At 44.8% G+C, this 15,827-nt stretch overlaps 1 protein-coding gene across 4 annotated transcripts in view; it reads right to left on the bottom strand.

The window, feature by feature from the left end:
• LOC147019349 (ETS domain-containing protein Elk-3-like) overlaps window positions 1-15,593 on the bottom strand; it is a 53,469-nt gene extending 37,876 nt beyond the window's left edge. For 2 of the 4 annotated variants that reach the window (XR_015062752.1, XM_085899775.1), the window contains exon 1: window positions 15,461-15,593. The gene's annotated coding sequence lies outside the window, so the exon portion shown is untranslated. The other 2 variants (XM_085899777.1, XM_085899776.1) reach the window with 2 other exon arrangements.
• Between the last annotated feature and the right edge of the window lie 234 nt (window positions 15,594-15,827).

Below are 15,827 nucleotides of genomic sequence, written 5' to 3'. Positions count from 1 at the left end.
GGGAAGTTGGGGTGGGAGTCCTGAGGGAAGGGGAGGGGCAGTGGGGTGGGAGTATGGATGGTTGGAGGGAGGGGAAGGGATGGGAGAAGGGAGGGGAAGAGATGGGAGGAGGGAGGGGGAGAGATGGGAAGAAGGAGGGGAATGGGCAGGAGGTGGACCCAGCGTTGCTTTGCAACGTCGGGCACCCCTGCTAGTGTTAAATATGGGTATCTTGAGAAGTCCATTTTGCAGAGGTTGTCTGCTCACAACAATCAAATCTCTTTCACGTCCTGGACAGTTCAATCCATTGAAAGTGAGCTCATTCAGGGCAGAGGTTCCCATCACATGAATCATGCTGATCCTTCACTGTCCCTTAAAAGATTGTGGGGTGATGCAGATTCACAGCATCCATAACATCAAAATAAAAATTATTAGCGATTGGCATCTCAACTGAGGACAATGCAGCCTGAGCACAAGAAAGCAGCCACTGACACACAAACTTAACAATATAGACACCAAATTGTTGCAAAATACAAACTAATTTCCTTCACTCACCCTGGCATAACAGGTGAAGCATAAGCCACAAGTCTCTTAAAGTGATGAATACCGATTACATTCATAACATATCATTAAAAAAAAGTTTTGTATACATCGTCGAGGCTCGTATGAGAGCTAACACACAACTCACAACAAGGGGGGCAGGAGACAAGAGGGGAGGGAGAGGGAAGGACAAAACAGTGGGGAACAGAGACATTAGATCTGTGGAAGGGAGAGGGATGGGGGCGGGGAACACGGGGAATACAAGATGGACACTCCAGGGACTTTCAGGAAGGAAAATGGAAAATTTGAAGGTGGGGTTGGGGTGGATTAACGGGGGTAGAAAAGATCATGGTTTTGGATGGGGAAAGATAAGAGGTGGTGGTGAACAGCTGTTTTGAAGGCCTGGAGGGAAGAGTGGGATTGAAAAATTCTGTGATGTGTAAACCTGATATGCAATATGAAGCTTGACATGCCTCTGATGGATACTCATCTTCAAAATAAACACTCATTACTGAAAATAACATGCAAGTTACATAATTATTACATCAAAAAGGAACCATAGTCCTGAATATTGCTCATACCAATGTACAATATTGCTCTCAGTGGAGTAGTGAAGACAACTGTAAGGTCTACATCTCTAGAATGATAAACGAGCCCATCCACAGATCTTTCTTCACTAGAAACACCCAATCCCTACGGAAGCATTGGCAAGTTGTCTCCCATACTCCTCGCTGAGGAAGCGGGGGGGGGGGGGGGATGTTCTTTGTGTCCATAACCTAACCAAAGATACTACCAACACGTATGCAAAATTTGGTGGAGATCGGCCAAGCCCTGGTTTTCACTATGATTTTCAGATGTACATACACTACTGGTCAAAGGTTTTAGAACACCCCGATTTTTCCAGTTTTTACTGAAATTTAAGCAGTTTAAGTCCAGTAAATAACCTGAAATGGCACAAAGTGAAGCGGTAAACTGCCAGAGGTTAAAAAAGAAAGTTTAGGTTACCAAAAACCGAAAAATAATGTAAATTTCAGAGTTGTTAAAAAATGCCCTTTTCAGGGAATAAGTAATGGGTTAGCAACTGCAGCTGTTCTGCAGCAATGGAAGTAAATTAAGCCTTGATAGTTGATGCAAACAATTCCTACAGGTGTCCCAACTTTTGTTGACTAGTTGCAAACCCTCTGCCTGTATAAGAGCAGTGTTGGAACAGACTGTGTTGCTACACCCTCTGCAGCATTATTTGGACAATATTGCACTGCAGGAAGTAGTATATTGCTATCATAATGGCGAGAAAAAGACAATTAACAAAGGAAGACAGACAGACCATTATAACCCTTAAAAGTGTAGGTCTTTCCTTTAGAAAAATTGCAAAAAAATCCAAGGTGTCAGTGAGTACAGTTTCCTACACCATCAAAAGGCACTTGGAAACTGGAGGAAACTCTGACAGGAAGAGGTCTGGCAGACCCAAAGCCACAACACAATCAGAAGACAAGTTTCTGAGAGTCAACAGCTTGTGTGATCGGCGGCTCACAGGTCAGCAGCTTCAAGCACAGCTTAACACTGGTCGAAGTAAGGAAGTCTGTTTCTACTGTGAAGAGAAGACTTTGAGCTGCAGGTTTGACAGGTCGAGTGGCAGTAAGAAAGCCATTGCTAAGATGGCAAAATAAGAAAAAGAGGCTTGCCTGGGCCATGAAGCACCGCCAGTGGACTACTGAAAACTGGAAGGTCTTCTGGACCAATGAATAAAAATTTGAATTCTTTGTTTCATCACGCAGGGTTTTTGTACACCGTCGAGTAGGGGAAAGGATGGTTCCTCAGTGTGTGACACCAATTGTCAAATATGGAGGAGGAAGCGTGATGATCTGGGGCTCTTTTGCTGGATCCAGAGTCGGCAACTTGCACAGAGTGACTGGCACCCTGAACCAAAAGGGCTACCACAGCATTTTGCAGCACCATGCAATACCCTCTGGTCTATGCCTAGTTGGTCAGGGATTCATCCATCAGCAAGATAACGACCCAAAACATACCTCCAGGCTATGTCAGAACTACCTTAGAAGAAAAGAACAAGACGGTAGGCTTCAAATCATAGAATGGCCAGCACAATCTCCAGACTTAAACCCCATCGAGCTGGTTTGGGATGAACTGGACAGAAGGGTGAAACCAAAGCAACCGACAAGTGCAACACATTTGTGGGAACTTCTGCAACAGTGTTGGGAAGAACTTTCCGAACAATATTTGATTTCCATTGGAGAAAGAATGTCACGAGTATGTTCGGCTGTTATATCTGCAAAAGGTGGCTACTTTGAAGAGTCAAAAATTTAGATTAAATCTTGTTCAACAAAACTATTCCATGATTTCTTTTTTATCTGCAATTCTATATTATTTTGTTCTTTGCTTTAATTTCAGACTACAGTGAAACATTAAACTGATTAAATTTCAGTAAAAACTGGAAAAATGGGGGTGTTCTAAAACTTTTGACCGGTAGTGTACATACACAGAATTGCCGTCTATAATATGCAGGTGTGCAGTTCGAGTATACATAAAAAGAGAATTCTCAGTTCCAGTGTAAATTTCAATACAATATACAGGTAGTGGAAAAAAAAAAAGATGGAAACGAATGAAAAGTCACTCAATCGAGTGTTGGGCCACCACGTGCAGCCAGTATGATCTGTATGCACAGTAGCATAGAGTCCACCAGCATCTGGAATTCTGCAGGAGGGATACAGCACCATTCCTCCACAAGAAAGTCAATCAACTCACACCTATTTGATGGAGGTGTAAAACGCTGCATCAGGCGTCATTCCAGAATATCTAATAAATGCTCAATTTGGTTCAGATCTGGTGACTAAGAAGGCCATGACTTATGGATAACATCAGTGTCATGCTCATCAAACCATTGGGTGACCACACGTGCTCTGTGGAAGGGGGCATTGTCATCCTGGAAGACACTCCTCCAGGCAGGAAAGAAATGCTGCAGCATGAGGTGAAGATGATCACTCAGTGCCATCAAGTAGCGATTGGCATTGACCATGCCTCCGAAGGGAATGACTGCACCCAAACCACGCCAGAAAAATTGCCCCACAACATTACAAAATCACCAGAACTCTTCACTGATGGAACCAAGCCCTCAGGATTGCACAGTTCTTTCGGTTGGTGCCACACGTGCACTCATCCATTTGTCGAGAACATGGTGAAGGACGATTCATCTGACCAAATCACATTTCTCCACTGCTCAGTAGTCCATTGCCTGTGCTCTTTGCACCACTCGACTCGCACACATGCATTGACAGGTGTGATAAGCGGTTTATGCACTGCAACCCAACTATCGTATGCCGCTCTGTGGAGTTCTTAGCAGGCTGTTTTTGATGGAATTAGCTGCTGGCGCCCCGGGATGAAATTTAGAGTCAATTGATCTGCCGTTGTTTGCCTGCTTTGCCTTGCACTTCTAATTAATGGATGGATATCACGATCCTGGAGTGTGCGCTTCCGCACACTGTTGCCCTTTGCTGATGATATGTTTCCCTCGGAGTTCCATGCCGACATCACCTGAAACAATGGTGCTCGTGAAACATCAGCATGTTAAAGCTGTCCGTCACTGAAGCTCCTGCGAAAGACACCCCAACAATCACCCCGCTTTCAAATCAGCCATGATCTAACTGAGATCAGTCATGATCTAACAGCTCTTGCATGCAATGCTTGCTATAGTAAGAGGCAACCAGGCCTGTGCAGCATTTTTATACATGTTGCTAAGCATTCTGGGATGTTATTGGCTTCATTAACACATGGGCCACTGATTAACACTGTAGTGTACCTATGTAAAAGCTGTTGCTTTCAATATACTTGGTGTTTCTCATTGACCCAGGTGTTTCCATTTTTTTTTGTGTACTGCCTGTATCTCATGCTTTTCATAGTCTCGCATCATGCCTTGCTCCCCAAACTGTCTGCCTATGGCATCCAAGGCCAATTCAACACATGGCTTACTGACTTCCTCGACTCTCATAGCAAATGTGTGGCACCCTCTGCTATGACATTCGTCATATTTCAAAAACACAGGCAGCAGCTTCCTCCTGCTCTTAAAGCGCTGTCACACCTTGATGATTTAGCCAGCGTATGCCGACTTATGAAAAATTTGTCTAAAACGCTGACACACGTCGAATACGTTATGGGTAAGTTTTGTATGCGTTAAGAGCACGCTGAAAAACACTGCCATACGTCGTAGTACGCTGGCTTTCATCGTTGTACTTTGCGGTTGTCCTCAAATTTTAGCATGCTTGAAATATTACGACGTATGCCAGCGTATGACTCGCACGTTCCGCTACGCTGGCCATAAGTTGTAGGCACGTTATGCGATCGTTGACACACGTTAATTGTAAGTTACTCATAAGTCGAAACACGTCACGGTAATGATTAGCATACCCGAAAGTTATTTATAACCTATGAGTAACGTGTTGTAGGCACGTTACACGATCGTTGACACACGTCGACACACGTTATGCGATTGTTGACACACGTCGAGGCACTTTACTTGTAAGTTACTCATAAGTCAAAACACGTCGAGGTAATGCTTAGCGTACCCAAAACTTATTTCAAACCTATGAGTAACGTGCTTTGAATCTATGTCTAACGTACCTCCAATGCATATTGACGTATGCAGACGTATTTGATTGACGTCTTCCGGCCGACCACAGAACTTACTGAACGTGTTTCTAAATTACAGCTACCATATAATGGCGTATTGGCAGCGTTAAAAAAAAACCCCCCCAAAAAAACCAATAACTTCCAATATTTCGTCACGTGCCGTTATGTCACGTCCGATTGCCTCTTCAGTTTGCTCATGTCTTATTCTTAGTTCCTCCTCTGTGAATATTTTCTGTTTGAGGATATTGTCATGTCGACGTCGAAACTTAAAAGCAAATGTCCGAATATATTTTAAAATTCGTGATAGACTAAAAATAAAAATACAACAACAACAACAACAACAACTTCAGATATTTCGTCACGTGCCTTCAAGGAGCCAAGGAGAAAAAAAGAAAATGTTCCTTGACGGAGAAAATAAGTTTTGGGTATGCTAAACATTACCTCGACGTGTTTCGACTTATGAGTAACTTACAAGGAACTTGTGTCGACGTGTGTCAACGATCGCATATCGTGCCTACAACTTATTCCCAGCATAGCGGAATGTGTGAGCCATACGGCGAGTACGTCGTAAAATTTTCAGCATGCTTGAAATTTCACGACGTATGAGACGTACCACGAAACATGACAGCATACTTCATCATTTTTCAGCGTGCTCTTAACGTATACACAATTTACCCATAACGTATTCGACGTGTGCCATCTTGGTTCGGCAAATTTTTCATAGGTCGGCATACGCTGGCTAAATCATCAAGGTGTGACTGCGTGGTTGACACTTTCAATTTCCAGGCGGTTATGATTTAAATCGGCGTGCGGCAGGTTTTTAACAGGCTACGCCACGAGTTCGTCGGCGATACGTGCAGCGCGCTATGCCTAAGTTAAGCTATCGTTGGGCATAGGTTGTGAACGCCGACAACAGGCTAAGCATTCGTTGGTATAAGTTATCTATAAGACAACGAAATGTTCTGTGCCCGTTACTAATATGTTATGCATACGACCAACACGTTATGAATACGACCAAAACTTAAAAAAAAACGTCAAAATTTCAGCGTACGCCAACGTTTTACATACATTTTTATACGTTGCCTTTGCTGGCTAAATCGTCAAGGTGTGACAGCGCCTTTAAGACTGACAAAATCACAATGTGGTCAAAAACTTGGAGTATGTCTTCCTCACACCCCCCCACCCCTTCCCCAATATACTTCCTTAACAATCCTCTTGACCTTGAGGAAGTTCAGTCATTCAAACGCTTGGGTCTCACTATCAGCCATGATCTTTTTTGGGCAAACCATATTTCAAAGTTGGCCTCCACAGCCAACCTCTGTCGTGTCCTCCTTCCTCAAATCCTCCCTGTGCACACCCGAACTCTTATCCAGACAAGGCTTCCTCAATCATACAACGTCCTTCCTTGGCACACCTGAACTCCTATCCACCTACAAGGCCTTCATCTGGAGCTTGATGGAGTACTTCTCTCCCCTCTAGGTTGGCTCCCCTGCCTCACACCTTGATACCTTGGAAACCAAGGCCTTCAAGATCATTGAAATCTCCCACGCTGAAACTGAGTATCACTTCACCATCACAGACAGGTTGGTGATGTTCTACCACCTCCTTTCTGTTCTTGCACCCTCTGCTCTTTCCATGCTTTGTCCCTCAACCCCCAACATGTTTCTGCAGGGCTGACAGTGCACCACCAACCCTCTTCTGGTAAACCTACCCAAATCCAGGATCATCACTCACCCCCACTCATTTGTTCTTTTTTTTACCATCTGTGGAATCAACTTCCACATCCTCTTCAATCTCATTCTTCCCTCCAGGTCTCCAAGACAGCTGTTCACAAACATCTCAGATCGTCCTCAATCCAAAACCATGATTGTTTTTTTACCCTCATTAACCCCACCCAAATCCCTCCTCATTTTTCAGTTTTTCCTCCTTGGAGTATTCTTCCCGTTGCATGTGTGTTTTGCGTCATGCTTTTGTTTGTTACATCCTGATCCGTTCATTGTTCTCGCTCTTCCACGAGCCTCAGCTATGTGTATAATTTTATATATATATATATATATATATATATATATATATATATATATATTTTTTTTTTTTTAAATATACTATTGCATTTTTATTCCAAATGAAAAGTAATAAAAATGAAATTGAGTCAAAGAAAAATGTGGAAAATTGATTCGACACAGAAAATGTAGAGAAAAATAAATCAAAATTGGTGCGGGGAGCGCGGGAGTGTCCGCGAGGAAAAATAATATTATTACAAAATCTATCTATAATTCCAGCAGTGTGTGTGTGTGTGTGTGTGTGTGTGTGTGTGTGTGTGTGTGTGTGTGTGTGTGTGTGTGTGTGTGTGTGTGTGTGTGTGTGTGTGTGTGTGTGTGTGTGTGTGTGTGTGTGCGTGCGTGCGTGCGTGTGTGCGTGCGCGCGCGTCCTGGCGCCTGTCCTCGTTTAAGTTTAGAGTGTACAAGAATTATATCGGGATAACTCTGCTCTGTGTCTGCTTTTGTAAGTTGCTTGTATATTGCCGCACCTCTCACATTTCTTGCTATCCCTGCTCCAAACAATAAACAACATTCACTGTGCCACATACCTTTCCTCGCCTTCCTGTTAATAAATCCTTTTGTAGAAATGTTCCCAGCTCCTTTTTGTCTTTTTCTTTCATTGATCCAACATGGTCCGTATCCTAACTTAGCCGGGACTTTATTCCCAACGATCTGTTCCTTTGAGCCGGTACGTCCTTGGCAGTATCGCTTGGCTGCACCTGATCCGGTAAAGTGATCCGGTTCGGACAAGGTGTACCGAGTACCGAGTCCCCCCGGTAATTAGATCACGTGGTTATTTTTAGGTAACCGGATTAACTAGACGGAGGACCCTAAGTCACGTGGTTGAGTTATTGGCGTTCACGGTCAGTGAGCGACCCACCGCGTCACGTAGTTATCCATGTGCGACGGCCTGCAATTCCGGGGAGTCTGGTGGGATCCCGAGATAGCTTCCACCCCCCCCCCCCCCGCGGTGGCCTTTCACCCGACCCCTGGCCCACAACAATATGCTTGGTTTGAACTTGAAAAAAGTGACCATAAAGTTATTGGAATAATTTAAAGACTGGAATGTTTTCTCCCCCAAAATGTACTCCGATTGTTATATTCATGGGTTCACGTAACTGGTACTCAGGTACTCATGCACGGTAAAAAAAAACAATAAACTAAATGTGTACTTCAAAGATGCTCCAAAAGCTCAAAAGCGTCTGAGCACAACAAAGGATTTTGATGAAAGGTTTTCTCAGCGAGTGTCGATAAGATTGTTCCGTGATAATTCTGAGAAATTAAAACTGTAATTTCAAAATTTAATTTATAAATGAAAACATTATAATTCACAAGTTATATTGTAGGTTTATAACTCATAAGATAAAAAGTAAAAAAATGTATTGAAGGAAAGCACACGAGCAAGGAAGAAGAGGAGGTTCAGCAGTGTCTGGAACAATAAAAAGAGCGGCTTGCGAGTGTCCCGTCTGGAGTGAACGTTCTGACAGAGCTTCCAGAGAAGTAAGATTCACACAAAGCTGAGAGGCGCTTGGGAAAGCAGACGAGCACACTTAAAGCTGACTTTTCTTTTTCGTCACCGTTTCTGCTGATACTCATTGGAGAACCAAATTTTAAATAAATTCTGTGAACCCCCTATACTGCTCGCTTATTTATCACACTGTACTCTTGTGTAGGGCAATAATACATGTCAGTCGAATATTAATAAATTATTGCTTTTCCAGAAAAAAATCTAACTCCAATAAAATGTCGAAAGTCACCTGGATCTCAAACCGATTAATTGTTTCATTGCTTAAACTTACTGAGATTGTACGATCTCACACATTATGGGAGACAACACCCTTCTCATTTGTGTAATTAGTTCGATTTTAATTGTTCCATTCACCGGTACAAACTCCACATAGTGGGGCAGATAACAGCAATTTTTGAGAGTAATCGTGCAAATGATGATACAAGCATCAAATTTGGCACATTTGTTCTCCAGGGGATTCTAATCAAATCTGCCTGATTGGCCATTTGAAAATCAAAATTTTGAAACATTTGAAAAAAAAACAAAATTCAAAAAAAGTCAAGGTCACGAATCAATGTTGGATGCTGGCTGAGATTGGTGAATGTTTCAGAAACATCATCAAAGACGTTCCAAGTCTGCCATGCAGTTTTCTTCCCTTTACCACGGAAGGCAGACACGACGTCACATCCAGTGAACGCATGGAAGTATGGGATCCCTCTCGCTTTCTCAGGCCCCATTGCAGAAACTACCTCATGGACTGGAATCCATCGCGCCTTGGCTCCTTGGCCAAAGGCAATCCACATGTTCTCAAGACCTATTCCCTGTAAGAATGGCAGTACAGATATTGCTATGACTAGTACGTCTGTGTCATTAGCCTTAATGATAATGGATCTTCTACCATCCGTCGTTGCATCCCTGGCGTGTACAAATATTCGAGTGTCAGCTTCTTCATGACAACATGGAGACACAGCATCAAGTGACTTCCTTGTGTTGCTAATGGCATCTTCTCCTTTTGTGACAATGACTGTGCTTGTCATCTGTGCTTCACACATCTTCTCTGCAAGGAAGTGAAACGGCTCGGTCTTGTTGCTGTCATCTCGAAGAAAGCTTCTCCAGTTACTTGGGGTCTTACTGGTTCCTGTCACTCTTCTTCTGATTCCTTGCCCCCTTTACGACCTTGCCTCGGACTTCAGACTTGACTTCTTGTACACATCAAGCACTATGTCCACCCTCTCGTACCTGGCACCATAGGATTCCACCTTTGGGATGATGTCTTCTTTAGCATAGTCATCAAATATCTTTGAAGTGTGTGGAGGTAGGGCATTGATAAGTGCTGAGCCATCAATGATGACTGCATCTCCCCTTGGTTCTCTGTCTGGGATATTCACTTGCGCTTCAAGAATTTCAGCCAGCTGTGACTTCAAGTTTTTTTGAAGTTTTTTTTTTTTTTCAAATTTTTTCAATGGCCAATCGGGTAGATTTGATCAGAAAGCCCTGCAGAACAGAAATGCCAAATTTGATGCTCGTGTCATAATTTGCACGATTTTTCTACTATCTACAACACCAACATCAATGTCTTGTATTCCCCCAAACAATATAATCGGATCTTTCCAGGATAACATTTGCTTCTCTGGTCCCAAACTTTGGAATGATATCACAAACGGCTGAAAATATTCACCATCGTTGAAAGTTTTCACACGTGTTTAAGAAATGTTTGATCTCGTGTTATAATTCATCAACAGATGTACACTTGTTCCGATTCAAAACCATTCTTCATGCCTTGCCTCAAATTCCACATGGAGGTTGTATCCATCCATCCATCCGTTCATTGGGACCATACTCCGTGCAGAGCGTCGGTGCTGCCGAAGCAGTCTCCTTGGCTATTGGGCACAATCCTGGACGGGTCGCCACTCCGACACAGGATACCAGGAAGCTGGCACCCATTTTGCCGACCTCGGAAGGATGACAGGCAGAGTCAACCCCACTTTGTATTAATTCAACAGCCGAGTGGGATTTGAACTCAGGATCCTGGGATCCCAAGCCCACCACCCTAACCATTAAGCCAACACCAGGCATATATATCCATACATTCGTCCATAAAAAAAATGAAGAAGAACCTAACCCTCCGTGCGGGGATAACCAAAGTCACAAGTTAGTCAGTTTGCAGTTCTGCCATGTGTGCCCACATACCCATGCACACAAACAGATCTTTATTTAATATTTTATTTTAAACTGCACTGCTTCCCTTCGTACGATTTTTTTTAGTCCATCTGTCTATCAAAAGTTTTTTTTTTTAATCATTCCAAACAGGAAACACTGTTTTTACGGACATCATAAAGAACGCAAACAACAAGCATGCAGAACGAATTCAACATGTTAAACAAGATGGTGTGAAAGACCATGTGTCCCAAATGCAATCAGCAGCGGTAAAACTTACGATTCAAAGTTTTTTTGTTGCTGTTTTTTTTTTTCCTACAACCTTCAAAACTTTTGAAGCGGTGTAGCTGCATCAATATTTGGTATGTCCTTCCTTCCATCCATCCATTAAAAAAAAATGAAGAACTTTTATAACCCCCCCCCCCCTCCATGTTTAATTCCAAAGGTTTCTAAAGTGCAATTCTCGAGGATTTTCAAGGGTTCTAAATTTATTCGTATGAAACCTGCGGCTGCTTGGCTGCTTCATCTTCTGGGTGCGTGTGGCTGTACCGCTGATGCAATGCCCCCTGGTACTCATTTTGCCGACCTTGGAAGGATGACAGGCAGAATCAACCCTTTCTGGGTCTTCTCCGAGAAGAATTTACAGTTCGGGTTCGGCTCTGAACTGTTCAATTTGACCTATCGGCATCGTACGATTGCCATCACACCTGTCATTCAAAGTTCACGAACAAAGCTCATGTAGATTTTTTTTAAAAAATTTAAAATCCCTGTAAAATGACAAACATCCGAACGTGGAGTATTGTCAAAAACACACAATTGTTTGACAGGCCGGAGAGTTCGAGGAACAAACATAGAAACCCACCAATCAAGAGTTATAAAAACAATCACGACAGAGTAGTGCCTTGACGTGATGCTTGTAACCAGACACAACAGTCACTTGAGCATCATTGCGCAGCCAACTTGGCTGGCAAGCGAATGAACACTTCCGGCACATAAACGACCCTCTTGTTTGAGGCATGAGTACAGCCTTTGGCCTGGTAGTTGCTGATGCGTTATGGCTCACACAGATGCCATTGTTACTTTTGGGAAACTTAATAATTCAAAAAGCTCAACAAGCGAACTTGCCTGCAGCACCTTGACATTTGAAATATAGGCCATGCCAGGCTCAAGCACAACAAGAGGGTCGCAGCATGAAACACAATCTGTGACGTTCCCGTTCCATTTAACCCGAGCCAACATTATCCATTGTCGAACGGGTTTTGGAAGATTATTTGAACGCAAGGAATCAAGAATCTGCAGATTGAGGGTTATTCCTCATCCGGAACTCGAGCAAGTGGCTGGCATTGGGAAATGTCTGTCTAAAGTCACGTGATTGAGGTGACTGCCTCACGATCCATTTCCAATTCAACAATCCACTCCTTTGTATTACAACTTCCTTGCCACGAGTGGTGGTACACAAAAACACCATCAAGCAGTGTGGAGTGCAGAGGACTGCAGTTTCCACTAATCAATATGGTTGGGGTACCTTACGCGTGCAAAAATTATACCCTCTCTGTGATGTACCGTACGAGTCGCAGAGTGTCGATGCCGCCGAAGCATCTTCCTGAGCAAGGGTTATGCGAGGTGGTTTGCCATTTCCTTCCCGGTAATAGATAGAGGAGCAATTTGTAACTTGTTGAGGGTGTGAGGGATAGCTTGCCTACTCTTCATGAAAGACACCATGGGGTCTTCAACATCCACCAACTAATTCTAGCAGATGACCCTCCCGGTTTATTTATTTGAATGTCGACTGCGGCTGCTTGGCCTCATCATTTTTTGGGGCCGTTACCAGCATGCTGGTACTCATTTCACCGACATCGTAAGGATGACAGGCTGAGTCAACCCGCTTGGTGTAAATTTGATGGGCCAACGAAGGGCTTTGAACTCAAGACGCAAGGATCTTAAGCCAAACACCTTAACCGTTAAGCAAACACCAAGCCTGAACCACAGCTTAACGCCCATTCATGGAAAACCGCCTGTTGGACGCCGAGTTTAATGTCCATCCGAAGGACTGCACGTTGACGAATCATCCTGGTTGTGAAACACCGTGATGACAGTTTATAGCTGGGTCGGTATTCAAACCCAGGCTGCATAGCTTTGAGGTGAGCATGCGTACCTCTAGGCCATCCTCCCAGCCAGCTCTTAATTTGACAGAAACAAAGGTCATGACAACAAAAAGGTTAAATAAAGCATTAAACACGAGATGAGATGACACAGCAATGTTATGAAGTTCTGTATTATATTGTAATAGGCAACGGGGATTATGTACAGGTGTCTGGCTTTTTGAGAAACTGCTCTTCTGTAACCCTCGCTCCTGTTAAAGAAGAATAAACAAACAAAATAAATAAATAAAGTAAGAAAAGGCAGTGTGTGCGTGTGTGTCAGTGTGTCAGTGTGTGTGTGCGTGCGTGCGTGCGTGCGTGCGTGCGTGCGTGCGTGGTTCAGAAAGCACAGCATAGTCTCTCTGCTAACTCCCTGACCCTCATCCATCTCTCTGTCTCTCACTTACATCCTCTTACCCTCTCTCTCTCCCTCTCTCTCTGGACATATTCAGATGGTGGTTATGTCAGGACGGTGTGTCTATGGACGGGTCTGGGCAGGGTTCGTCTCCGGACGTGTCCCTGCAGTGTTTATGTTCGGACGGGAGTTTGTCTCCGGACCGTGTTTACCACACGAGAATAATTATCGGTACAATATGGATTTGAGACATTATTTTGTTTCAATCTCCACTGTTATTACATGCAGAATCATTTTGATGAGACAGTACAATGAGACGATTCATAACAGAATCATAATTAATACTCCACCGCACGTCTACCTTCCCTTTGTCTCACCTCGTACTGTCTTCCCTTCCCCCATCCCTCCTCTCTATTTTACCCTTCAACTCTTCACTCTCCCCATTTGAAGGTCTTATCGGAGAGGATTGTTTGAGGGGTCATGTTAATGGTTAAAATCCTATGTGAAAAGTGGAACACCGCGGATGTAATATGAAGATAGCTTGGAATCGTTCGTTCTCTCGTTCTCTCTAACATCGTCATCCTGACAACCTCAGGCTCGCTCCACCTTGCTGACCTGGCAGAATCAGTCCCTCAAGATGGTTCCCTGATAAGCACAACCAGGAAACCAAGTCAACATCAGCGGAAAACATGAATATCACCTGTGATGGTTACCTGACGAACAGAGATGGTACGAATCGGAACACGAACCATACATAACACGCAGATGAGTAACGTAAGTAACGTCACGTTCAGGGAAATAAAGGGATGTCAACTAAACCTTCATGAAGCGACTGTGTGTCGGTTAACAGGTCAGCAGGTTAACAGGTCAGCAGGTTAACAAGTAACTTAGCGAAACCCAAGTGAGACAGACGGTCCGCGCAGAAGCAGAACGACGAAAACACAAACACACATCACACACCACACACCCCACACCACACCACACTACACCACACAACACCACACTCGACACACACATACCCCACAACACACACCCCACCACACTCCACACCACACCACACCACACTACAACACACAACACACCCACACAACACCACACTCAACACACACATACCCCACACCACACCCCACACCACCACACAACACACACCCCACCACACTCCACACCACACACCCCACAAACACCCACAACACACACACAACACCACACAAACAACCCCACAACACACACCCCACACACAAAACACCACACTCCACAACACACTCCACACACACCACACTCCACACCACACCCCACACAACACCACACTCCACCACACACCCCACAAAACAACACTCCACAACACACACCACCCCACACAACACCACACTCCACACCACACCCCACACAACACCACACTCCACCACACACCCCACAAAACAACACTCCACAACACACACCACCCCACACAACACCACCCCACACAACACCACCCCACACAACACCACCCCACACAACACCACCCCACACAACACCACTCCACACAACACCACTCCACAACACCACCCCACAAAACAACACTCCACAACACACCCCACAAAACAACACTCCACAACACACACCACCCCACACAACACCACCCCACACAACACCACCCCACACAACACCACCCCACACAACACAACAACATTCAACACACCCCACACCACACTCAACACCACACTCCATACACACACCCCACACAACACCACCCCACACAACACAACAACATTCAACACACCCCACACCACACTCAACACCACACTCCATACACACACCAGGCCTCACAGGAGATCGCGAACGGTTCGACTCCTTTTCACACACCACACACATGTAAACCTCAAAACACACAAACACTCGAGGAAAATATAAATCAACAACGGCGGAAATAAAAGGTGATTTCGTGAATAAACCTCCATGATCCCGGAGACGAGCCCGAGGTTTCGAGCGCTCCCTGTGAGGTTCAGGCCAAGAATGAAAACATCGCACAGAACCGTCGAATACACGGGACGACCCTGCAGTGTCCCTTCACTCCGAGTCCGACGGCGTTTCCGCCTCGTCACGTTCTCCCGTCACAACTCCTTACCCGCTCGGCGGAGAAATTTCAACACCAACTCGGCCTTTTCTCTACAGGCGGCGCGACGGAACCGCCATGACAATCCAGCGGGTGTCCACGCCCCCTCGTTCCTAACCACGCCCCTCGTTCCTAACCACGCCCCTCGTTCCTAACCACGCCCCTCGTTCCTAACCACGCCCCTCGTTCCAAACCACGGCCCTCGTTCCTATCCACGCCCCTCGTTCCAAACCACGCCCCTCGTTCCTAACCACGCCCCTCGTTCCTAACCACGCCCCTAGTTCCAAACCACGCCCCTCGTTCCTAACCACGCCCCTCGTTCCTATCCACGGCCCTCGTTCCTATCCACGGCCCTCGTTCCTAACCACGCCCCTCGTTC

Source organism: Eptatretus burgeri, chromosome 10 (assembly GCF_056783735.1).
Source record: "Eptatretus burgeri isolate ZD-2024b chromosome 10, Ebu_testis_v1, whole genome shotgun sequence".
NCBI classification, from domain to species: Eukaryota; Metazoa; Chordata; class Myxini; order Myxiniformes; family Myxinidae; genus Eptatretus; species Eptatretus burgeri.
This window is presented reverse-complemented; position numbering and strand designations above follow the sequence as displayed.